This window comes from Dipodomys merriami, unplaced genomic scaffold, assembly GCF_024711535.1.
Source record: "Dipodomys merriami isolate MVZ:Mamm:240054 unplaced genomic scaffold, mDipMer1.0.p SCAF_9, whole genome shotgun sequence".
Lineage (NCBI taxonomy): Eukaryota > Metazoa > Chordata > Mammalia > Rodentia > Heteromyidae > Dipodomys > Dipodomys merriami.
The window spans coordinates 22185635-22210635 of NW_027206512.1; the positions used below are offsets into that span (position 1 = coordinate 22185635).

Below are 25001 nucleotides of genomic sequence, written 5' to 3' on the forward strand. Positions count from 1 at the left end.
CACAGAGGAAAGACCATGAAAGGACAAGTCAGAGACAGCTGTCTGTAACTCAAGGAGACCCTCGAGATGAAATAAAATGATTGATATCTTGCACATTTCTAGAACTGTAAGGAAAATAAATTCCTATTGGTTAAAACGCCAAGTCTGAGGCATTTTGTCATGTCAATCCTAGAAAACTCACATGCTCAGCCTTTTTTCCCCTGGGCAAAAGTTGATACTTCAGCATTCTGTTTCTGAGGGGGAAGTCTTTATAAACTATTTTTTTGGCAGGTGGAACTAGGGATAGAACTTGATGTGATGCAGCAAGAGATAACATTTCTTTTCAAATTAGAATCACAAATTCATTGGTATCAGTGATATCACTGTTGCACTGTTGAAAACATAGACAAACTTAGGGCAAAAAATTGTTTTAGAATAAAGGAGACAAAAGAAAAATGGCTACCAAATCTAACAATGTGATACTGAATTGAATCTTTTATCTGATCTGTTTATTTGTCTGTCACTCTTTCTGTATCTATCAGTTTATCATTTCATCTATCTATCATTTACCAATCATCCATCCATCTATCCATCTAATGGATATTATTAGGCTCATTGCCATAATTTTAATAAGTCCAGACCATTGTGTCACCATTTAAAAATTTCTAGTTTTGATAAATTATACTCCAAATTATAAGAATTTTTTTTTCTTAGAAAAATCTAGGAAATCTTATGCTCCTTTTATTCCTTTTAATTTTATTTCTACAAGCTTAAAATTATTTCAAAATATTAAATGTCTTAATATTGGAAATATTTTTAAAAGCACTCAAAGTGAGCTGCATATACATCTAGCAAGGCCATCATTATACTAAATCAAATTAATATTTAAGCTTTCTGAAAATCAGTGAAAAGGCCAGAGTGTTGATTTCTCTCAGGGCTTGTTCAGTACAAGGGACAAAGGGCACAGTGGGTATTGGATTTTGTGAAATTTCCCGTAAGACTGTGTAAGAATGAAAGCTCACACACGTTTAGTGTTGCAATAATATAAAATGTCCAAGGAACTACTCTGCCAGCATCAGATCACAGGCCAGTATCTGGGGCTGTAGGAAACAGGAGATAAAGGATTTGGGGTAAACAAGACTTTCCAGCCTGCTGTTGCTCCATTTCACTTTGCAGTTTCCCACTGGGCACTGGGAGAAGGTAGGCATATCTTTCTGATAAATAGGATTTTATTCTGTCTGTGATTCACAGGAGGCAAGATTATTCCAAAGGTTTTGAGATTTGCTAAAAAAAAAATCTCTATTTGTATTCACTTAATGTTGGCTGTAATGCAGAATGACTTCCATAGGCTCCAGACATTTTTACTTTGTGGGATTCTCCTGCCAAAATATTGATATTAAAAGAAGAAGTATCTTAGATATAATTATAAACATGACAATAATCTTTTTTTTTGTTTTAGAAAACATTTAGAGATTTTTTACAGACCTTAAAAGTTTTATCTTTTTCTGTTGCAAAATAATATTTTCTTCAATTCTAAACCTTTATTTTTTTTCTTCTGACTTCAAAATAAATGAAAAAAATTGACTCTGCATAATGTATACTTCTTTACAACCACAACTACTCTACTTAAATAAAATATAATACTTGGTCATTGAAATTCAGAACTTGTATAGTGCACATGTAATACATGCCATTTACGAATAATATTGTATTCTGTTGGGGGACACAGTTGGTAATTATTGCCCATTAGTATTGAACCAGAAAGTCCATATAATTTTACATAGTGTTCTAGTGATAAAGATTCAGACAAGACTCATTTACTCTGTTTTGAAGCTCTCTAATAATTCCTATAATCTGAGAAAAGTGGGTGTCAGGGAGAAAATGCAGTCAAGAATTCAATACATATCCTACAACATTAAAAAAAAGTGAAGCAAGGGGTAGGATGGAAGGAATGAGTGGGAATATTGAAAGGGATAGCCTTGATCAAAATACATTATATTCAGAAACTGCTTGTTGAATGGCAACTCCTTTGTACAGATTCTTAAAGGAAACAAATAGATATGTAAATCACACACAAAAAACAAATACTGTTTTTGGTATGCTGTTTCTCTACTTGAATTTTTTTTTAACCAGAAACAACTATTTTTAAAACTGTAAGACATCTCTATGAAATTGTCGAGGTTTCTGTTAATTCTTTCCAAAGGTGATTTCTGCGTCAACGAAGTCTTAGTTTATGTCCTATGAACAACAGTTTGTTCCCATAGAAGATGCTATAAGAAACCAAATAGAAGAAAAAAATGCCATATGGACATTCTATGAATTTTAAATCCTATATCACTATTTAAACATAATTTTTGTAGAAAACTTCTTGTTACTCACAAACTAGATAATGAAATTAAAACCTTATATGAAAATTTAAAATTTTATGTTAAAAACACAGAAATTCTACTTGAGTGATTATAAATACTTGATTTTCTTAGAGAAATTTTTGTTTCAGAGCCTGATCATGAAGCACTAGAAAAAGCATTTCAGAATGTAGGCACTTTTTTCTAATGCTGTTTCACAACCAGTGACTGAATTTAGCATAGTTTTCTTCTTAGACTCTCATGGAAGACTAAGGAAAATGCAAGTTATGACTAGTTTACCAGCTAGATATAAAGAAATGATCCATTTGTAAAGTAAAGAAAAACCTCAGACAATAAGTTCCTACGGTATATTTACTAACTTTTATTGTGTAGTCCACTTTTTTTCTTTTCTTTTCTTTCTTTCTTTCTTTTTTTTTGGGGGGGGGGGTCCGGTTGTGGGGCCTGAACTCTGGGCCTGGGTGCTGGCCCTCAGCTCTTCAGCTCAAGGCTAGCACTCTACCACTTGAGCCACAGTGCCACTTCTGGCTTTTTTTTTTTTTTTTTTTTTTTTTTGCTTATGTGGTGCTGAGGAATTGAACCCAGGGCCTCAGGCATGCAAGGCAAGCACTCTACCACTGAGCCACCTTCCCAGCCCTTTCTTTTTTTTTTTAAGTCAACTTTTTTTCTTGAGTCAGTTTCTACATAACCCAGGTTAGGCATGAACTCATAATCCTCCTGCATCAGCCTTCCAAGTGCTGGGATGTTTTCTTATTAACTCTTCACAGTAAGGTCACATTTAGATCGTATTCCAATTTTACTAATGATTAAATTGAAGCTAAAGAAGTTTAATAATCTGCCAAGCTTATCCAAGTGGAAGATAAAGATTGAATCTAATCAGGGTGTTTTCATTCCATGCTGTTATTACACTACCTTCAGGACACCTGGAATAAATAAATTGTGTTGTATTGATTCTAAGCTACAATGCAGACATGCTAAACATTGGACCAGCTAGAGTGTAGATATGTTAGACATTTTGATCATTGCGAATTCTTAGCACTTGAAGAATTCATTGTTCCCCCCGCTGTTTCTTGCTCCTGTTTATTTTAAGATATCTTCATGAGAAGCTATCTCATTACATTATGGTTAACCAAAGTTTAAAAATATGGTCATGTGGTAGTTTCTACTGACAAATAATCTTCAAAGAGATTATCTCTCCTTTAGACATGACTTCTCTTCATTTTGGTTATGCATACTAACTAAAGCTAATCAGGAAGTCCTCGCAGAGAAGATTCTTAGCCTTGAGAGGTTTCATTTTTATTCGCTCCCCCCCAGATATATGATACTGGCCTAAGTGATCTACAGAGTAGAGATGAAAATTAATATCTGAATGAGTCACCATTTTATTTTATTTTTTATTATTATTATAAAGGCGATATAGAGAGAGGTTGAAGTTATATGTCAGGTAATGAACACCTTTCTTTTTGGACAATGTCACTCCTTCCTTAACTCTCTCCTAATATTTCCCTCCTGTCCCCACCCATAAGTTGTATCCCCACCCATAAGTTGTATAGTTAATTTTCCACATAGTGTCCAATGAGTACTACTGCTACATTTGTTCACCCTTTGTTCACCTTTCATAACCTTTTCAATAATCAAAAGTACTAATCTTCTTCATAAATACTTTCCATATCCTAAAGATAATAGAATATTTCCAAAGGTTCTAAACTCTCCTAGATATTGCTATATTATCTGGATGTGAGAAAATACACAAAATTAGGGTTCAAAACATAAATCTATTTCCCTCTAAAGAGACAAGCTTGGGCTCCTAGAACTTAAAAGAACAATATTAAATAATATTTCTGGCTCCATCAACAAATTCTTTTTATTTCTTTGTTCTGAGATAGGAACTTTATCACAAAGGCTGACTTCAAAGTTGTAACCCTCATACCTCAGTCTCCTAATTTCTGTGATTATAGGTTTGACATTAGACCCCTATCTCCATCAATACATTTTTTTATTTTTCTGTTTTTCTGTTTCCCCTTCCCATCCCTTTCCATATTCCCTCCCCCCCTCACCTGATCCTCCCCCCACCCCCAACCAAAGTTGTTAAGTTCATTTTTCGACATAACGACTTGTACATCTCAATACATTATTAAAAAGATAAGGAAAACTTGAGCTGGGGAACAAATAACGGTTGAATTGAAAGGAGAGAAACAATATTAAAGCAGGCCTATTACCAAATTTATCAAATATTTAGTATCAATATTCCCTTTCTTCCACAGGTAGCAGTAAAAAAGAAAAAACCCAGGACCAGTCTCAAGAATTAAGTCTAGTAATTTTTTTACTTACTCTGATAAAAGCTGAAATAAGACACTGTACTTTTAACTGGTATGATTCAGCTTTTTAGGCACTACAAATGATATTTGTCTTTATCTTTTTTTTTTTTTTTGGTCGGGCTTGAATTCAGGTCTCTGAGTTTTTCTGCTCAAGGCTAGAGCTTGACTTATTTGAGCCACAGCTCCACTTGCAGTTTTCTGGTGTTTAATTGGAGATTCTGGTGGTTAATTGAAGTCTCATAGACTTTCTTTCTTGGGCTGGCTTTGAACCATGATCCTCATATTTGAGCCTCCTGAAATTGCAGGCAGGACACACCAGTACTCAGCATGTCTTTATCTTAAACATAGCTAAGGGAAAGGACAAAAAAACCAACAAAATTTGTCTGAAAATTTTTAATTCTAATTCAACTATCACAGCAGTTTGCAGTTTGAATTCATATACTCAATGACTCAAATGGGCAACAAAATCCTTAGAACTCACCACACATCACCCCTCCATCTTGGCTTCCCATCTCTATTTGCTATGAAAAATAAGTTTCTGTTTATCATAAACTTTCTAGTCTTTGAAATTTTGTTGTTGTAGCTTAAGACACACTAAGAAATTAGGGTTATTGACATATAGGGCAAATGTAGTAACTTTGTTGCCCTACTTGCTGTAAGTTTATACACAGCAATTTGTTCTTTCTTTCCTTTCTTTCCTTTTCTTTCTTTGTGTGTGTGCCAGCGTCCCTGAGCTTTTTTGCTTAAAGCTAGCATTCTCCCACAACTCCACTTCTGCCTTTTTGGTAGTTAAGTGGAAATAAGAATCTCACAGGCTTTCCTGCCAAGGCTGGCTTTGTTGAACTGTTAACCCCAGATCTCAGCCTTCTGAGTAGCTAGGATTTTTTTTTTCTTTCGTGGGGCTTGAACTCTGGGCCTGGGCGCTGTTCCTCAACTCTTCAGCTCAAGGCTAATGCTCTGCCATTAGAGCTACCGTGCCACTTCCAGTTTTCTGAATGGTTTATTGGAGATAAGAGTCTCACAGCAGTTCCTGCCTAGGCTGGCTATGAACCATAATACTCAGATCTCCACCTCCTGAGTAGCTAGGATTACAAGCTTGAGCCTTCCATACCTGGTTGTAGCTAGGATTACATAACACAGCCTGGTTTCTATTAAAACAGTTTCTAATCCAGAATCTGCTAACATGAAATTTTAAACTTTTAAACTTTTCCTGAATGTTATGTTTATTTGCTTGTTAATATTTTTGTACTTAGAACAACTCTGCAGTTTTTCACATTTTGAGATGAAATATTTTGAGATTTCTTCAGCTCCTATTTGCTTTCTGCAGGAACTTGAGGAAATTACTTCTCTCTAGACATTAGTTGTCTCATCTGCAAAAATAGAGATGCAATGGTAGTCAGTAGAGTCTCTTTGTTTGATGGTATAATGTATACATTTATATATATTTAGACATAGATACAGATATAGCTACACAAGTTTTGTTGCAGTGTTGGTACATAGAAACAAATAGGGGTAACTGATAATTTTTTGTCCAATTAACAACTTTACATTCATAAAAATCAGCATCATGATATCATTTTGAAAAATGTATTTGTCAAAAAGAAATATGATCTAGAAAGGGAAACCAAAATTCAAATCTTAAGAATTTGACTCTAAGACTTTTCTAAATTTGTCACAAGGTGGCCCCAAATCCATGTTCTTCACAACTTTACATTCATGAGAAGCAGAATCAAGCAGCAAGAAGACAGTGCAGCAAAAATCCACATAAACAATAATTTAATTATGTATATGTGGTCCACTTAGTGATCAGTTGTTTATTTGACTGGAAAAGAGAGAAAAACAGCACCCATGTTCTAGAAATGGCAGAAGGGGGGGGGAAGCGGTTGCATTTTTTTCAAGGCTAGTCTCAGTTAAAGTAGTAACTAAATCAGCCTATTGGCATTTGATGCTTCAATTATTTATACACCCTAGTCATATGCAGGGCTGGAAAAGAAAAATAATGTTTAGCTTTTCCTTCTTTTAAAGCAAATATTATTTAGTGTTTTTTTTTTAGTTTACCTTCAGACTTATAAGAGTTTCAAAACTCTGTCCTGAAATACAAGTAATAATATATAGGTAATAAGTCATGTAAAATCCTGCCAAAAAAGCCCCAGATTAATGGTTTTATAAGATCATGACATTTCTTCTCTTAGAATCCGTGAAGCCTTAAGATAGAGCTTCAAATATGTTCTCCCAGACAGTGAAAAATTCCTTCCAGATAAGTAATGTAAAGCTAGAAGAAATGCCTGGAACTTTATTGCAACTGAAAAACAATATTTAATAAGTGGTAGAATTGTTAATTAGAAGGTTGACATTACTCTTACTGGTGATATGGTTTGAGCAAGTAACTCCATGATAATATTTGTTTCCTGGGTCTCTCTGTGTGCATATGTGAAATAAATGAAATAGAGGCATGTGGTAGAATCTTTTTTAAAAATTTAATTTTTTTATTATCTTTAAGTAGTTGTACAAAGAAGGTGTCACTTAGCAAAGCAGCATATAAATACAATGCATCTTGATCTGTGTCATCCTCTTTAATGGTCACATGCCCAATCTCCCTACCTGTTCCACTTAACATGTAGTATATACAACGAATCCTTAACTGTATCCTTCCATGTCAACCTTTCATTTCCTTCCCCCTATTCCCCTAGCACTACTCCTTACAAATATCCATTTCCTGGTGCTGATTTTGTTGGGCTTTGACCTAGTCTTTCTAGAAAATGGTACCATTTGAGCTCTCCATAGAGTCTATTTTAATTCATTTAATTCATTCCCAACTGCTTGCATACCACCTGGCCTTTATACTTTGTATACATATAGATTCATAGGTATTTCTCTCTACCAGTGAGAGAAACAATGCAAAATGGTAGAATCTTAATGCTACATTTTCATATCCTCCCTGCTCTAACTCACAATACAATAAAATAATTCCAATTATGTGTTCTTCAGTGGCAAGATTCATACACAGCACTGCTATGTGTTGAACAGTTGAGATTCTCACCTTTATTTTAAAGTAAGATTCAAATACCAACTTCAAATGCACCACTACTTTATAAATCGTCCCTTTGTTGTGTTTGTTTTCCTGGAGGGAGGGGGTAGTCACAAGCTCAACTTTAGAGCAATTCAGCCTGGAATTTAGTGGGATGCTCTGAGTATATAGTTAAATAAAAAATTTAGAAGCAAAGTGAGCCAGATACAAAGAAACATAGGCTACATGGTTCGCCTCATTTGTATCAACCAGAATGTTTCTATAAATCTACAAGTAAATCCAATGGGTAGTAAGAACAAATAATTAAACTTGGACATGATTAATTAAACAACACTCTAAACAGTCACCCAGTGAGAACAAAGGAAGTATTCTTAGGAGAGGCTCACAATGACTCATTAATAGCTATGTGCAGATGACCATATAAAATGATGCTTATCAAAATGAATGCCAAGAAATGGAAATAAGAGGATTTTTATTTTATTGTTTTCAGTTATTTTTTCCTCTTTGGTTTTCTCCCCTTTTGTGGCTGCTTTTTATTTCTGTTCCCTTTATCTGACATGATTTGGGGAGGGAAGGGGAATCACAGAAATGGTGGACAAAGGGTGAACCAATTCAGTAGTAATACTCACTAGCTACTATGTTGGAAATGAACTGTACAACTTGGTGGGGGGGGGAAATTTTGGAGAAAATAAGGGGGGAGGTGACACTGTTCAAAAAGAAATGTACTCGTTACCTGACCCTACCCCTCTGTACATCACCTTTACAGTAAAATTTAAATTAAAAAATTAGAGCTTGTCGTTTTTGAGACTACCACAGACATAATAATGAAACAAAAGGCTAAAGATATAGGTCAGTGGTGGACTGGTGCTTAGCATGTTGAACACTCTGGGTTCAATCTTCAGTACCAAATGAATAAATACAGCAAATGAGAAAGGCTAGGTTTGGCTATGCACTCTCTCCTATATAGAGAGAGGAAGCAAGCCAGGCACCGGTGACTCATGCCTACAATCAGCTACTCAGGAGGCTGAAAGCTGAGGATCACAGTTCAAAGCCATCCCAGGAAGGAAAGTTCCTGAGACTCTTTATCTCCAATTAAACAGGAAAAAAGCCAGAAGAGGACCTGTGGCTCAAGTGGTAGAGTACTACTTAGACTAGAATGAATGCTCAGGTACAGTGTCCAGGTCCTGAATTCAAGACCCAGGACTGGCATAAAGGAAAAGGAAAAAGAAAAAAAAAGAATGAATACAAATAATGGGATGAAAAATTTGACTATAGTAATCCTCCAAATTGTCTTCTGCTTCTGTCTAGTAAGTAGTAGACGGTAAAATTAGTCAATCTAATTATAGTGTAGACCATCAGAAGTTATAATCAACTGACTTACCTTATGCTCAGCTTATTGTCTAACGGTCCAATGTTTATGGCCAGCTATCAAGAGAAAGGCCTTATGCTGCCTTTGGAGCAATAGATGGAGAGCTACATGTTTAAGCTTCCCCAATATTTTAGAGAAAGCTTTGCTCTGATCATCTTTCCAAAATGATTTTCATCAAAAAATAGCTGTTCCTGAAACATTCCAAAGTGGATTCAAATGTAATATTCATATCTGATCTTTTGAAGCTCATCAGAAGCTAAATTGCACTTTTAAGTGGAAAAAACTCTCATGCTCCTGGATTGAAAGGATCAACATTGTGAAAATGGCAAGACTTCCCAAGGCTATCTACAAATTCAATGCGATACCTATCAATATTCCAGCCTCATTCTTAGAAGAGACAATCCAAAAAATTCATATGGAACAATAAAAGACCCTAAATAGCAAAAACCATCCTTAACAGAAACAACAGTGCTGGAGGAATATCAATACCAAATTTCAAACTCTACTACAAAGACAGAGTAATCAAAACAGCTTGGTACTGGCACAAGAACAGACCTCAGGACCAATGGAATAGAATTGAAAACCCAGAAATGAACCCACAGACCTAGAGCCACCTAATATTCGATAAGGGAGCTAAAAAAAATAGAATGGAAGAAAGACAGCCTCTTCAGTAAATGGTGCTGGCTAAATTGGTTAATCACTTGTAGAAAAATAAAGCTCGATCCTTACATATCACCCTGCACCAGAATCACTCCAAATGGATCAAAGACCTCAAAGTCAAAGCAGATACCCTGAAAACATTACAGGAAGGAAGAGGAGAAACTCTAGGAATTCTTGGCACCAGCCAACATTTTCTTAATAGAGACCCAGAAACACAACAAATCAAAAAAAGGTTGGACATATGGGATTGCATGAAGTTGCAGAGCTTCTGCATGGCAAAGGACATAGCTAGCAAGATCAATAGAAAGCCCACGGATTGGAAGAAGATCTTCACTAGCCATACAACAGACAATGGTCTCATATCTAAAATACACTTGGAACTCAAAAAATTAAACCCCCCAACAACAAATCTTCAAAGAAACAACTGCCCAATAAATAAGTGGGCTAAAGACTTAAAGAGAAACTTCTCTGAAGAAGAAAGAAGGATGGCCAATAGACACATGAAGAAATGCTCAACCTCCCTAGCCATAAAAGAAATGCAAATCAAAACAACATTGAGATACCACCTCACTCCAGTTAGAATGGCAAAAATCAAGAACTCTAACAACAACAGATGCTGGAAGGGATGTGGACAGAAGGGAACCCTACTGCATTGTTGGTGAGAGTGTAAATTTATTCAACCACTTTTGAAAGCAGTATGGAGGTTCCTCAAAAGACTCCACATAGAGCTCCCCTGTGACCCAGCAATCCCACTTTGGGGCATTTACCCAAACAATCACAAACAAGGCTATACTAAACACTTGCTTCCAGCACAACTATGTTTATTGCAGCACTATTTACCATAGCTAAGAGATGGAACCAACCCAGATGTCCCTCAGTAGATGAATGGATCAAGAAAATGTGGTATATATATGCACAATGGAATTCTATGCCTCCATCAGAAAGAATGACATTGCCCCATTTGTTAGGAAACAGAAAGACTTGGAAAAAATTATATTAAGTGAAGTAAGCCAGGCCCAAAGAAACATAGGTCCCATGGTTTCCCTTATTTGCAATAACTAGTATATATCTGAGTCAAGCGGAAAAGGTCAGATAAGGTGATGTTAAGCGAAATGACCCCAAGATAGGGACTCCGGTGTTTTTTTTTCTTGCTATTGTTTCTAACATATTTATAAGGTACCATGTCCTTCCCCCATGGTATAACACATGTTTTCACTATATTTGATATTGGTATAATTTGGGGTAGGGAAGGGGAAAAAATTGTTTAAATAGGGATACAGATCGACCTATTGCAACAATGAGATATACAAGATGCTAAGTGGAGAAATGAACTTTACAATTTAGGTGGGGGTGGGGGATGGGGAGTAAGGGGGGGCTTGGTAACTGAGGAGGTGGGAGGGAAGGGATGATTGGGAAAAACAAAGGAGGAGGAGGCAACAATGTACTCTGCTCATGTAACTGTAACCCCTCTGTACAGTATTTTCGCAATTAAAAAAACTTAATTAAAAATTTACAGAAAACTAACATTACAACTTCTGCTGGGCGGGGAGGAGTTGAGGAGGTGAGGAGGAAAGGGATGGTAGGGGAAAAACAAAGGAGGGGGTAACAATGTTCCATAGGAAATGGACTAATTACTTTGTTTATGTAACTGTAACCCCTCTGTACAGTATCTTTACAATAAAAATAATATATTTTTTTAAAAAAGTAAAAAATTAGAAAACAGATGAACATAAGTTACTACTAACTTAATTATATACCTACCTATTTGCAATCATATTACATATATACATATTTACATATATATACATATATATACATATATATATATATATATATATATTACTAAAGCCTGTTGCTTTTTTAGTCATACTGGGAATCTAACCCACAAAAGCATTTGAATGCTGAGCATGAACATTGTAATCCGATGCTTATCAAGATTACTGAATCTTCAGCGCTCTTCTATTACTCTGCCCTTCTGCTTCCAATCAAGTCAACTATAATCCTAAATTTTTACTTACTCTTTGAATTGGAAATACAACCATTTCCCAAACCTAGCCTAGAAATTAATTAGGTATAGTATATATTTTCATTTCAATAAAATTATATCAATGTGGTACCTGGTGTGGTGGTTCATGCCTATAATACCAGCACTTGAGAATCTGAGGCAAAATAGCAAACTAGAAGCCAGCCAGGGCATGGTATGAGACCTTACCTCAAAACAACAATAACAATAACAGCAGCAGCAAACTGCATGTTTTGGAAATCATGTATGTAATACAAATATCTTAGCATTATTCTCATATGTTATGAATTCGCCTCAGAATTTAGCAGCTGGTCTTGTGGGTTTCTTATTTATTTAGTGTTTAATCACACTTTCCTAACAATTGTGGAATTTGTGGTGACTTAATCAGGAAAAAAACAGCAGTATATTACAAAAGTAGTGTTCTTATAACTGGTCAGAACTTGAGATTGAAAAGAAATGATGAAATCAATTATGCTTTCCCATAATTTCCCCCACTTTATCCAAATGTCAGCAGAAATGCTGAAAAGTGTAATAAATTAAAAAAAAATTAAGCGTGTTCTGTGTTAGAGAACCAGTCGATACTTAGATTTTACTTATTTTTTCCTTAGGCTACTCTTAAACTATCCACGACATTCTATAATTCAGTATCCTCCATCTGCATCTGCAAGAAATGATAAAATAACCCTTCTTGCTTTCCCTGAATCAAATATTTATTGAGCACCCATAAAGAGCTGGAAACTGGAATAAAATGTAAGCCTTCAAATATGAAAGGTTATAGAGAGAATGTCAAGGAAGCACAATTTTTATATATGGTTTTTATTGTGAAAATACTGTACAGAGGGATTACACTTACATGAGTAAGGTGATGAGTACATTTCCGATTGAGATTATTATCTCCTCCTTTGTTTTTCCCTTACCATCCCTTCCTTCCCCACCTCCCCAACTCCTCACCACCCCCATATTAGTTATTGCAAATAAGGGAAACCATGGGACCTATGTTTCTTTGGGCCTGGCTTACTTCACTTAGTATAATTTTTTCCAAGTCTTTCCGTTTCCTAACAAATGGGGCAATGTCATTCTTTCTGATGGAGGCATAGAATTTCATTGTGTATATATATATAGCACATTTTCTTGATCCATTCATCTACTGAGGGACATCTGGATTGGTTCCATCTCTTAGCTATAGTAAATAATGTGCTGCAATAAACGTAATTTTGCTGGAAGCAAGTGTTTAGTATAGCCTTGTTTGTGATTGTTTGGGTAAATGCCCCAAAGTGGGATTGCTGGGTCACAAGGGAGATCTATGTGGAGTCTTTTGAGGAACCTCCATACTGCTTTCCAAAGTGGTTGAACAAATTTATACTCCCACCAACAATGCAGTAGGGTTCCCTTCTGTCCACATCCCCTCCAGCATCTGTTGTTATTAGAGTTCTTGATTATAGCCATTATAACTGGAGTGAGGTGGTTTCTCAGTGTTGTTTTGATTTGCATTTCTTTTATGGTTAGAGAGGTTGAGCATTTCTTCATGTGTCTATTGGCCATTCTTATTTCCTCTTCAGAGAAGTTTCTTTTTTAAAAATAAGTTTTTTTATTGTGAAAATACTGTACAGAGGGGTTACAGTTACATGAACAAGGTAATGAGTACATTTCTTACCAAGCATTGTTGCCTCCTCTTTGTTTTTCCCCTACCATCCCTTCGTTCCCATCTCCACAACTAATCTCCCCCTCTCCCCCGCAAATTTTAAAATTCATTTTTCAACATAACATCTAGTCCATCTCATTGTTGCAATGGGTCAACCTGTATCTTTATTTAAACAATTTTTTTCCCCTTCCCTTCCCCAAATGATACCAACATCAAATACAGTGAAAACAGGGGTTATATCATGGGGGAGGGACATACAAAGTAACAAAAAGAAGTTTCTCTTTAAGTCTTTAGCTCACTTATTTATTGGGCAGTTGTTTCTTTGAGGATTTGTTGTTGGGGGATTTAATTTTTTGAGTTCTAGATATGAGACCCTTGTCCATTGTGTACCTAGTAAAGATCTTCTCCCAGTCCATGGGCTTTCTATTGATCTTGCTATGTCCTTTGCCATGCAGAAGCTCTGCAGTTTCATGCAATCCCATTTGTCCAACCTTTCTTTGATTTGTTGTGTTTCTAGGTTTTTATTAAGAAAATTTTGGTTGGTGTTAAGGAGCCCTAGAGTTTCTCCTATTCCTTCCTGTAATGTTTTCAGAGTGTCTGCTTTGACTTTGAGGTCTTTGATTCATTTGGAGTTGATTCTGGTGCAGGGTGATATATAAGGATCTAGTTTTAATTTTGTAAAAGTGTTTAACCCATTTTGCCAGTACCATTTACTGAAGAGGCTGTCTTTCTTTCATTCTGTTTTTTAGCTTCCTTACTGGAGATTAGGTGGCTATATGTCTGTGGGTTCATTTTTGGGTCTTCAGTTCTATTCCATTGGTCCTGAAGTCTGTTCTTATGCCAGTACCAAGCTGTTTTGATTACTATGTCTTTGTAGTAGAGTTTGAAATTTGGTATTGATATTCCTTGAGCACTGTTCTTTCTTCCAAGGATCATTTTTGCTATTTGGGGTCTTTTATTGGAACCACACAATCTTAAGAGGACACTCATGAATGCACTCAGTGTTTAAGTCATTCAATAAAACATTTAGTTGAGTCCTAAAAGAGCTTATGCAGCCTTGTGGGTTCCTGGGATTGGAATTCCATTCTTTACAGAGCAGATGTGAGTAGAAGTGTGAGTTGAAGTACGAATTCCAGGCATTCCATGACCTCTTCTCCATGCCATCCTTCATGGCCAATAATAGGCACAAATGAGTTATTACATGTCCAAACAACTCAGATGAAGGCTGGCGAACACCTGAAGGGAAAGTTTAAGGTAAGGCTGGAAGGGCTCCTGGATACATCAGAAAGGAATGAAGTGCTCAAAACTAACACGCATGTGTCGTAAAGAAAGAAAGAAAAAGGACACCTGAGCCAGCTTCAAGAAATAATTCTCATGGGGCATTGGAAATGTGAGCAAGAGTTTGGTGGCTAGGGGATCCTTAAGTCAAGTTGATTCCTGGTAAGATTGAATTCCAGGCAGAATACAGAGTCCTAACATGACCACAGTGAAGGTAAGGGTAAAGAACAGTTTAAGGAGCCCCGGTCAGGGGTGGGGGTGGGTCGGAGCTGGGTGGAATCAACAGGCATAAAACACCATTAAAAATACCACAGAGTCATAGGGGAGCTCTATGTGGAGTCTTTTGAGGAACCTCCATACTGCTTTCAAAAGTGGTTGAATAAATTTACACTCCCACCAACAATGCAGTAGGGTTCCTTTCTGTCCACATCCCCTCCATCATCTGTTGTTATTTGAGTTCTTGATTATAGCCATTCTAACTGGAGTGAGGTGGTATCTCAGTGTTGTTTTGATTTGCATTTCTTTTATGGCTAGAGAGGTTGAGCATTTCTTCATATGTCTATTGGCCATCCTTCCTTCCTCTTCAGAGAAGTTTCTCTTTAAGTCTTTAGCTCACTTATTTATTGGGCAGTTGTTTCTTCGAGGATTTGTTGTTGGGGGATTTAATTTTTTGAGTTCCAAGTGTATTTTTGATATGAGACCCTTGTCTGTTGTATGGCTAGTGAAGATCTTCTTCCAATCCGTGGGCTTTCTATTGATCTTGCTAGCTATGTCCTTTGCCATGCAGAAGCTCTGCGACTTCATGCAATCCCATTTGTCCAACCTTTCTTTGATTTGTTGTGTTTCTGGGTCTCCATTAAGAAAATTTCGACCTGCACCAAGGAGACCTAGGGTTTCTCCTATTCCATCCCGTAATGTTTTCAGAGTGTCTGCTTTGACTCTGAGGTCTTTGATCCATTTGGAGTTGATTCTGGTACAGGGTGATATATAAGGATCTAGCTTTAAATTTCTACAAGTAGTTAACCAATTTTGCCAGCACCATTTACTGAAGAGACTGTCTTTCTTCCATTCTATTTTTTAGTTGCCTTTTCAAAGATTAGATGGCTATAGGTCTGTAGGTTAATTTCTGGGTTTTCAGTTCTATTCCTTTGGTCCTGAGGTCTGTTCTTGTGTCAGTACCAAGCTGTTTTGATTACTATGGCTTTATAATAGAGTTTGAAATTTGGTATTGATATTCCTCCAGCAGTGTTCTTTCTGTTGAGGAGCGTTTTTGCTATTCGGGGTCTTTTATTGTTCCATATGAATTTTTGGATTGCCTCTTCTATTTCCTTGAAGAATGAGGTTGGAGCTCCCCTATGACCCAGCAATCCCACTTTTGGACATTTACCCAAATGTTCACAAACAAGACCACACTAAAGCTACCAGCACAACTATATTTATTGCAGCATTATTTACTATAGCTAAGATATGGAACCAACCCAGATGCCCCTCAGTAGATGAATGGATCAAGAAAATGTGGTATATATACACAATGAAATTCTATGCCTCCATCAGAAAGAATGACATTGCCCCTTTTGTTAGGAAATGGAAAGGCTTGGAAAAAATTATACTAAGTGAAGTAAGCCAGACCCAAAGAAACATAGGTCCCATGGTTTCCCTTATTTGCAATATCTAGTATATGTCTGAGTCAAGCAGAAAAGGTCAGATAAGGTGATGTTAGGGAAATGAACCCTAAGATATGCATTCCAATGGTTTTTTTTTCTTTCATGTGATTGTTTCTAACACATTTATAAGATTATTTCTTTGTTACTTTGTATGTCCCTCCCCCACAGTATAACCCCTGCTTTCACTGTATTTGATGTCAGTATTATTTGTGGAGGAGAAGGGGAAAAACAAATCGTTTAAATAGGTATACAGGTGGACCCATTGCAACAATGAGATGTACAAGTCGTTATGTCGAAAACGAACTTTACAACTTTGGTGGGGGGAGGCAAGGGGGAAGAATTGGGTGAGGGGGTGGAGGGAGGATGGATGGGAGGATGGGAAGGGATGGGAAGGGGAAACAAAGGAGGAGGTTACAATGCTTGATAAGAAATATACTCATTATCTTGCCCATGTAATTGTAACCCCTCTGTACAGTATTTTCACAATAAAAATAAAAAATAAAAAATAAGAATAAAAATACCACAGACGTAATCAGGAGCCATGACATGAAAGGCCTTGTGACCTTGTGATTTATTTCTAAGCACATGGACATCAACTGAAGAGGAAGGGAGCTGGTGGTGGATTCTGAACAGAGGAATGACCCAGGCTGACTTAACATTTTGAAGAATCTCACTGGCAAGTGTGTCAAGAACAGATATAGAAGAGCTTAAGGACTTATAAAGCTATTGCTTTTATATGATTAAAAATGGTAGCTCAGACCAAGAAGATAACAGTGCTCATGGTTACATGTGGAAAGTAAAGGAATCAGCAAAATAGCCTATTGGATCTAGGGCTATGAAATGGTATAGTACTTGTCTAGTCCCAAGCCCTTTCAAAATTCTAGAACCATAAAAGAAATTACTGGTTAGATTCCATCAATACAATATGTGAGAATAAGAGGTTAAGGGAAAAATTTTTATTTTTTTATTTTTAATTGTATTTTATTTTATTTGAGAACATATTGTACAGAGGGGCTACAATTACATGGGCAGGATAATACATACATTTCTTACCAAGCATTGCAGCCTCCTCCTTTGTTTACCCTTCACTTCCCTTCCCTGCCTCCCCCCTCCCGCCACCCAATTTTACCCCCCTCCCCCCACCCAATTATACCCCCCTCCCTCCCCACACCGACATTGTAAAGCTGGTTTTGACATGACATTTTGTACTTCTCAAAAGGGAAAAATTTTAAGTTATCCTACAAGAAATATTCTAGGCCATAGCTATTTGGATAGAGAGAAGAAAGCACAATGCTTGGCTTGAATGTTAAAGATATTGTAGAGTAAAATTTATAAGAATTGGCAGTTCCATTTTTGTTCTACTTTTTATTTAAAATGTATGTATTTATCAGTTTAAGGAACACCTCATAAATAGTTCTATCTTTATTTCAAAGATCTCAAAATGTACCCTCTTCTGTAGATAACTTTGAACTAACTGTCTCATTTCTCTCATAAGTCATTGATTTCTTGGTGTAGTGTAAAAGTTGATGCCTGTTATCCTAGCTACTCAGAAGGCTAAGGTCTGAGGATTATGGTTAAAGCCAACTTGGGCAGGAAAGTCTATGAGACTCTTATCTCCAATAAACTACTCAGAAAAAGCTGCAAGTGATGCTGTGGCTCAAGTGGTAGAGCCTTGAACATAAAGATACTAAGGGACAGCACCCAGGCCCTGAGTTCAAGTCCCTAGAATTGACCCAGAGAGAGAGAGAGAGAAAGAGAGAGAGAGAGGAATAAAGAGGATATGTTCTAAAAATACAGGAGAAAACTGGGGCAATGAGCTCAAATACTCATCCTGTGTGTGTGTGTGTGTGTGTGTGTGTGTGTGTGTGTGTGTGTGTGTGTGTGTGTGTATACATGTGTAGATTACACAAACCTTTTTCTTTTAAGAAGTACTTCGAATTTTGAGCTCAGGGCCTTGTACTTGCAAGCAGGCACTCTTACTGCTAAGCCATGCTTCCAGCTATGATTTTTGAATGCCTGGGTAGGAAGTCCCTATAGTAAGCTTTTCAGGAACTACCATAACAGGTAAGAGCCATTGCATCCACTTCTTTGTTGAGATGGGTGTTGGAGGTTCAAAAATACTTTGCAGTACTGGCTGATCTCTAGCGTCTATCTTCCCAAACTGAGCCTCCCAAATAAAGTAGGGTTATAGGTGTGAGCTTTGAGCTCTTGGCTTCTAGCTCCTTTTAAATAAACCCATCCTTTTCTAGTTGGAACAAGACTTAATGGGAAGACTTGAGGGAGCTGATAAAGAGATTTCTAATCTCCCTCTCATCTCTGCAACTTTGGGATCTAGAGATTCATCAACACCCTCTGGAATGTCAGCATTTCCCACCTGAAGTCTCACCCCACTCACCTAATAAACATTTCTTCTTTTCTACCTCAGTGAACATTTCAATTCCACACCTATGCAGCACACAAAAGAAGTCATGATCTTGAAAAATAATCTATCCTCAGAGACACATAAATTAGCTAAATCCTTATCAAAGAATTCTATAGAGCATTTGTTGAACTAAATGCTATCACCAACAGGAAAGTAGATGAATTAATATCTTTATTCCAGACCACCTTTTAATTGCACTCAAACAGCACACATATAAACCCAGCACACACACACACAAACACACATACACACATGTACACACGTGCATGCATGCCCTCTACCATGCCACAAAGTAACCGGACAAGAAATAAAGTATGAAGCCACATGTGGCCTTTGTTCCCATTCACCTTCTGTCTCCCTAAGTTACAGTTTCATGCACAGATTTAATGCAGAAACATTTCTGTTTGTGTCCTAACATTGCACCATTATACATTTCCTGGGAATGTCCTGTGGATTCATACATTGGTTTATTGGAATATCTTCACATTCTCCACCACTGTATCAAAGTGCCAATTATTCAATAAAAGTACAAAAAGTTATTCTCTTATTGTATAGTTAATCATATTTCCAACCACATCAAAACATAACAACTAGTAGATGGACTTTAGATTTTTAAACACAAGAAAGAGTGATGGAATTCGGCCCATTCCTGATTCTCTAGAAGGCTTTCTGTTGTTAGCTCCTTTAATCCAGGATATAAGCGTGTTTTGGATGACTCTGGTACAGATTGAGAAACTGCCTGAGAAGGATAAGAGGTTTCTCAACATAATAAACAACATCATAAAAGGAATGAAAGCCTCTGACTCACTGTCTGGGGCTTTCTGAAGACAGATTATATTTTGATGTTTAAATTCATAGCTAAATATCACTAAAGCAACTTACTGCAGGGCCCATGAGGGAAATACACCATAAAACTGTAGCTTCTTGAGCAAGCGTTAAATTATCCCAGAATTATGGTGGTGTCTTAACTTTATTATACCACAAAGCCACGGCAAGTGAGGAGAGCATGGGGACTACATTCTCACCATCTTAAGACTAAAGGAAAATCAAAAAGTGAAGATAGGATAGGACCAAAAGAATGCAAACTGAGAACCTTGAAATGGATAATTGAAATATGGGAAAAAAAACATATGCTCTTATACTGTGTAGAACATGCTGAAAAATATTTGTGTCATTAGACAATTTTTATGCTTTCTTGAAAAAGAATTGCCCTGACTTTCATATTCTTAATATTAGAGCCTGAGGCAAGGACCTTGAACCTTGTAATTAATTGATGGGAGGCTCTCAGGCACCACTGGGAGGAAGGAGCATTAGATTAAAGAGGAATGGAAAGCCTGTATTATAAGTGTGACACATTGAGTTGCTACCATAGGCAACTTGGTATCTATTCCTCTGGGCAGGCACACATTGCCTACTAAATGTCCTTCTTTCTTTCTTTCTTTCTTTCTTTCTTTCTTTCTTTCTTTCTTTCTTTCTTTCTTTCTTTCTTTCCCTCCCTCCCTCCCTCCTTCCTCCCTCCCTCCCTCCCTCTCTTCCTTCCTTCCTTCCTTCCTTCCTTCCTTCCTTCCTTCCTTCCTTCCTTCCTTCCTTTTTTCCTTCCTTCCTTCCTTTCTTCCTTCCTTCCTTCTTGCCTGCCTGGCTGCCTGCTTGCTTACTTGCTTGCTTCCTTTCCTTCTGGAGAATGTATCTATCAGTTCTCTTTGCCCAATGGGTAAGGGTTTTATCTTCTCTATTCGGGAGATATTAACTCTCATTCCTTCTTGTACTTCTTGCACATGAGTAAAACAGATTCCCATTACCTTGTAGTATGTAGAATGCAGTCAGATAAATTCTTGCTTTAGAAGTGGGCAGCTATTAATACAAGGATCTGCAGTTGCAGGGAGCTCTTCACTGGGGTTGTGTCTGAAATCAGGGTAAGTTTAGGGGTATATGATTTGAATAGTTGAGAATCAGAATAGTCTGGTTGTATTCCTCGGGTTTAATACAGCTCAATCCAGAGTTTTTATGGTTACGGAGACAATGGAACAGCTATCCCCATCAGCAATGCAGCTGGCACCTAGACCATATCAATATTTATCATCTTCATGTATACTCTAGAGTTTCATTTTCTTTAGCTAGAAATTGAAATGTAGCCAAGTCCTAGTGTCTCATGCCTGTAATCTCAGGAGACTGAGGTCTGAAAATCATGGTTTGAAGCCAGGCTAGGCAGGAAAGATCATGAAATTTTTACCTCTAATTAACTACCTAAAACTATTGGAACTGTGGCTCAAATGGTAGAGTGATAGCCTTGACCACAAAAGCCCAGGCCCTGAGTTCAAGCCCTAGGATTGGCACAAAAAGTAAAACAGAAATTGAAATTATTTGGTTTGTTTACCTGATAAAGTAATATAGATTCAGCCTTCAAGAATTTAAGCCTCTAGGGCTGGGAAGGTGGCTCAGTGGTAGAGCGTTTGCCTTGCATGCCTGAGGCCCTGGGTTCGATTCCTCAGCACCACATAAGCAAAAAGAAAAAAAGCCGGAAGTAGCGCTGTGGCTCAAGTGGTAGAGCGCTAGCCTTGAGCTGAAGAGCTGAGGGACAGCCCCCAGGCCCAGAATTCAGGCCCCACGACCAGACCAAAAAAAAAAGAATTTAAGCCTGTGGTTGTCTTTCTCTTGTCTGAAAATATTGCTGAAATCGCTCATTTACTATTTTGTTACATACAGCCTGAAAGCATCACAAGTTCCATAAAAACCAGTGATCCTGACTTTCTCATGACAATTAGAGTCAATTATATCATGTAGAATAATAGTTAGTCCTATTATCTACATAAGGAGCCCAGAGTCACTAGTGGCAGTTAAAGGTTGTTCCTTGGGCTCAATGCAATATATTCGGTGTGGGCTGCTACCAATGCTATTCTCAGAACTATAACCTTTGCATTATTAGAGCATGGTATAGTGGAAACACAAAATCTGCAGATAGGTTACCAGGAATGGCGACCTGGTGGTTAGAGAGGTCAGTACTATGCGTTTGCCTTGTTTCCCAAACACTTCGTGTTCTGGCATTCTACATTGTTTGGCAGCCTATACCACTTCATTGTGGATAGTGTCCAAAACCTTTCTCTATTTCAGCTGCAAAGTAGTGTTAGTCATTACCAGAAACAGTATACTGTGTCACTGAGGAGAATCACATGGTTTGGGTTAGAGCAAAAGTACAGGAATCTAGTCCATTCAGCAATCTCGCTAAAGCTCTCTAATATTTCCTTCCTCCAAATCTGTCTTCATTGTCAATATAAAAAAGCCAAGTGCTGGTGGTTTACACCTGTAATCCTAGCTACTCAAGAGGCTGAGAGCTGAAGATCACAGTTCAAAGTCAGACTGTGAGACTCTTATCTCCCACTAACCACCAGAAAACTGAAAGTGGTGCTATATCTCAAAGTGATAGAGCACTAGCCTTGAGTGAAAGAGCTAAGAAACAGCATCCAGGCCACGAGTTCAAGCCCATGACTGACCAAAAAAAAAAAACAACAAAGCTTAATAGCACTCTACCAACAACCAAACAAAAAAATTTTGTCTTGGTTCACTCAACTCCTCATGTCTTTTGTCCATGATTTTCTAATCCCTCTCTCTTCTGGCCAGGATAATAAAAACTTGAAAATATTTTAATTCCATTAACAAAAGAGTAAGAAAAAACATGATAAGTACTTGCTCATGAATATTCATATTATATCTATTTACACTGAATTAGAACTCAAGTAATTATTATTTCTGTTCCAGTTACAGGCTGTTCTCTTTCTGCCATGACCTTGAAGTGATGGGACTTACTCCTCACAAAGGAGGGCAAGATCTATGACCTCCATATCCTTTGCTGCTGGATTTCCTGATGCTTAAACTTCTTTGTGAGTCCACATCAGACCATCACCCTCACAAGAACCACCTCTTATGACTGTTTCCTACCCAGGTCCTATGGCAAGGTGTTCCAAGACTTATTAAGGCAAGATTCTTCCTTGTTTATAAGTCCTCAGAGGAGCTCAATCTCAAGCATGGCATCTTGGTATAGTCATCCAAGGTAATAGGAGAGACAGAATGTTTTTCTTCACAGAGGCTAGCTTTTCATATCTCAGCAGTCACTGTCTCATCAAATGCTGACACTGAGTTGAAGGTTTACAGGAGGTAAAGGCTTATCTTGCAGTTGGAATGGTTGTGTGATTTCTATTTTGTGTTCATAGATGAGGAAACGTGGGGCTTGGACTCTGGGCCTGGGCACTGTCTCTCAACTCTTGAGCTCAAGGCTAGCGCTCTACCACTTGAGCCACAGCACCACTTCCGGCTTTTTCTACTTATGTGGTGCTGAGGAATCAAACCCAGGGCCTCATGCATGCAAGGTAAGCACTCTTACCACTGAGCCACCTTCCCAGCCCAACCACAGTCAAAAAGTTAGTGAAAATAAAAAGGCATATGGTCAAACACAGGTCTTAAAATGTTCATCATTATCTTATACTGTTTCCGGTGCTTTCAAGAAAATTTGGAAACAATTGAGAAGATGAATACCACCCTGAATTGTATTGTTACACGATAACCATTGTCTTTAATTTTAGTACTTCCATATTTATAGGGTATTATACCAGCACAAGGTATCTATGTTTATTTTTACTATTTCACACACAATTTAAAACATTTAGAGTCTCTTCTTTGGAGCCTCTCTCTAAATGGAAAGTCTCCCTACTTTCATGACTGTGTGTGTGTGTGTGTGTGTGTGTGTGTGTGTGTGTGTGTGTGTGTGTGTGTGTTATTGCTAGAGCTTAAACTTAGATCCTGGACACTGTCCCTGAGCAATATTTGCCCAAGGCTAGTGTGATGCTACTTCTGGCTTTTTGGTGGTTAATAAACTCTGCTGCCTAGGCTGGCTTCATACCTTGATCCTCAACCTCCTGAGTAGCGAGGATCACAAGCATGAGCCACCAGTGCCAAAGTGCCTTTAAATTCTTTAATCTATAGCCCTTGATAGTATCAAATGGCCTGTGTGTTAAATAATTGAAGAAGAGGAGCCTGATCCAACAGCTAGCTGCAGGGAGCGGAGATTGAGGAAGAAGAGGAAGAAGAGGAAAAGGACTCTCAGGCAGTGACCCAGATAAGTCATTTGCAGAGCAAAGGAGAAAATGCTGTCCATGTGTTGGCTCCTCTTGGTTTCCACATGCAAATGAAGTGAACATCTGGGGACTTCTGAGGTCCCCCCATGCCCCGAAGCTCATTTCTTCTGAATCTGCATCATCTATAACAATATCAATGTCTGTATCGATGAGATGAGGGAGCCTGCCTTTCTAGAATTCCTTACTACAGGAGGCAGGACAGTGCACATTTACCCTTGCAATTTACTTGTTGTGACCACAAGCAACTCACTTGTTCCCTCTGAGTGCCAAATCTCCTTAGTGGGACTAAATGACTCCCTGTCACTTCTTCATGCCTCCCAGACTACTAGGGTGGGGGGCACCATTAGAGAATGTACAGGGTCGTGATTTATTGGTTAGGACACAATCCCTTTCCACAGCTATTATTGCTATCAGAAATAAAAACAATAAGTAAAACCCCAAAAAACTAAAACTAAAAAACCCCTCCTCTTTGCCTGGCTTGTTGGCTTTTCACACAAAGTTCATGACCCCTCCACGTGCTTCGACGTGTTTCCCTAGCTCCCTAGCTCCTCCTCAGTATCTAATACACCACAAATACCTATTCGGAGAGTAAAAGCATGCAAGAATAAATGAATAAGTTCCAGATCCAGCAAATCCAGCTGTGCAAGCATCTTCCATTTAACTCAAGTAAATCAGCCAATCACCCATCTGAGTAAATTAAAGTTTTGTCCCTATTTGTCATTTGGTTATGATATTGTAAAAGCTTCCCAGAGGCAGAATTTAACAACTGGTTGTGACTATAGGTAGAAGTTGATTGCTATCCAAGTCAAAGTTATTTTTAACCCTTACATAAATTTAAAGAATGTTTAAAATCACATGGAAAAAAAAGAAACCAGTAAAATAAATAAGTAACTGAAAAAAATCACATGGAAAAGGTGAGTAAATACAGTGATAATATTCAATGTACATATGTGACAAAGGAACCAGGTAACTTGAGAGAATGGGTGGAGTTGAGGGAGATGGAGAGAATGATGATTTAATGATAAATGTACTTTAAAGTGATGTATTGTACTCACAAACTGACATTTGAATTGGGACCCTTTTGTATAACTAAAGATAAAGCATTACATTAAACATTTTAAAATGTATT

General features: G+C 37.5%; 1 long non-coding RNA gene across 1 annotated transcript; it reads left to right on the forward strand.

Annotated features, from left to right (window-relative positions):
- The first annotated feature begins 1079 nt into the window (after positions 1-1079).
- Positions 1080-23090, forward strand: LOC138820685 (uncharacterized). Its single transcript, XR_011369947.1, has 3 exons — positions 1080-1179; positions 22500-22791; positions 22952-23090. It is a non-coding gene; the product is annotated as an uncharacterized lncRNA (long non-coding RNA).
- Positions 23091-25001: the final 1911 nt, after the last annotated feature.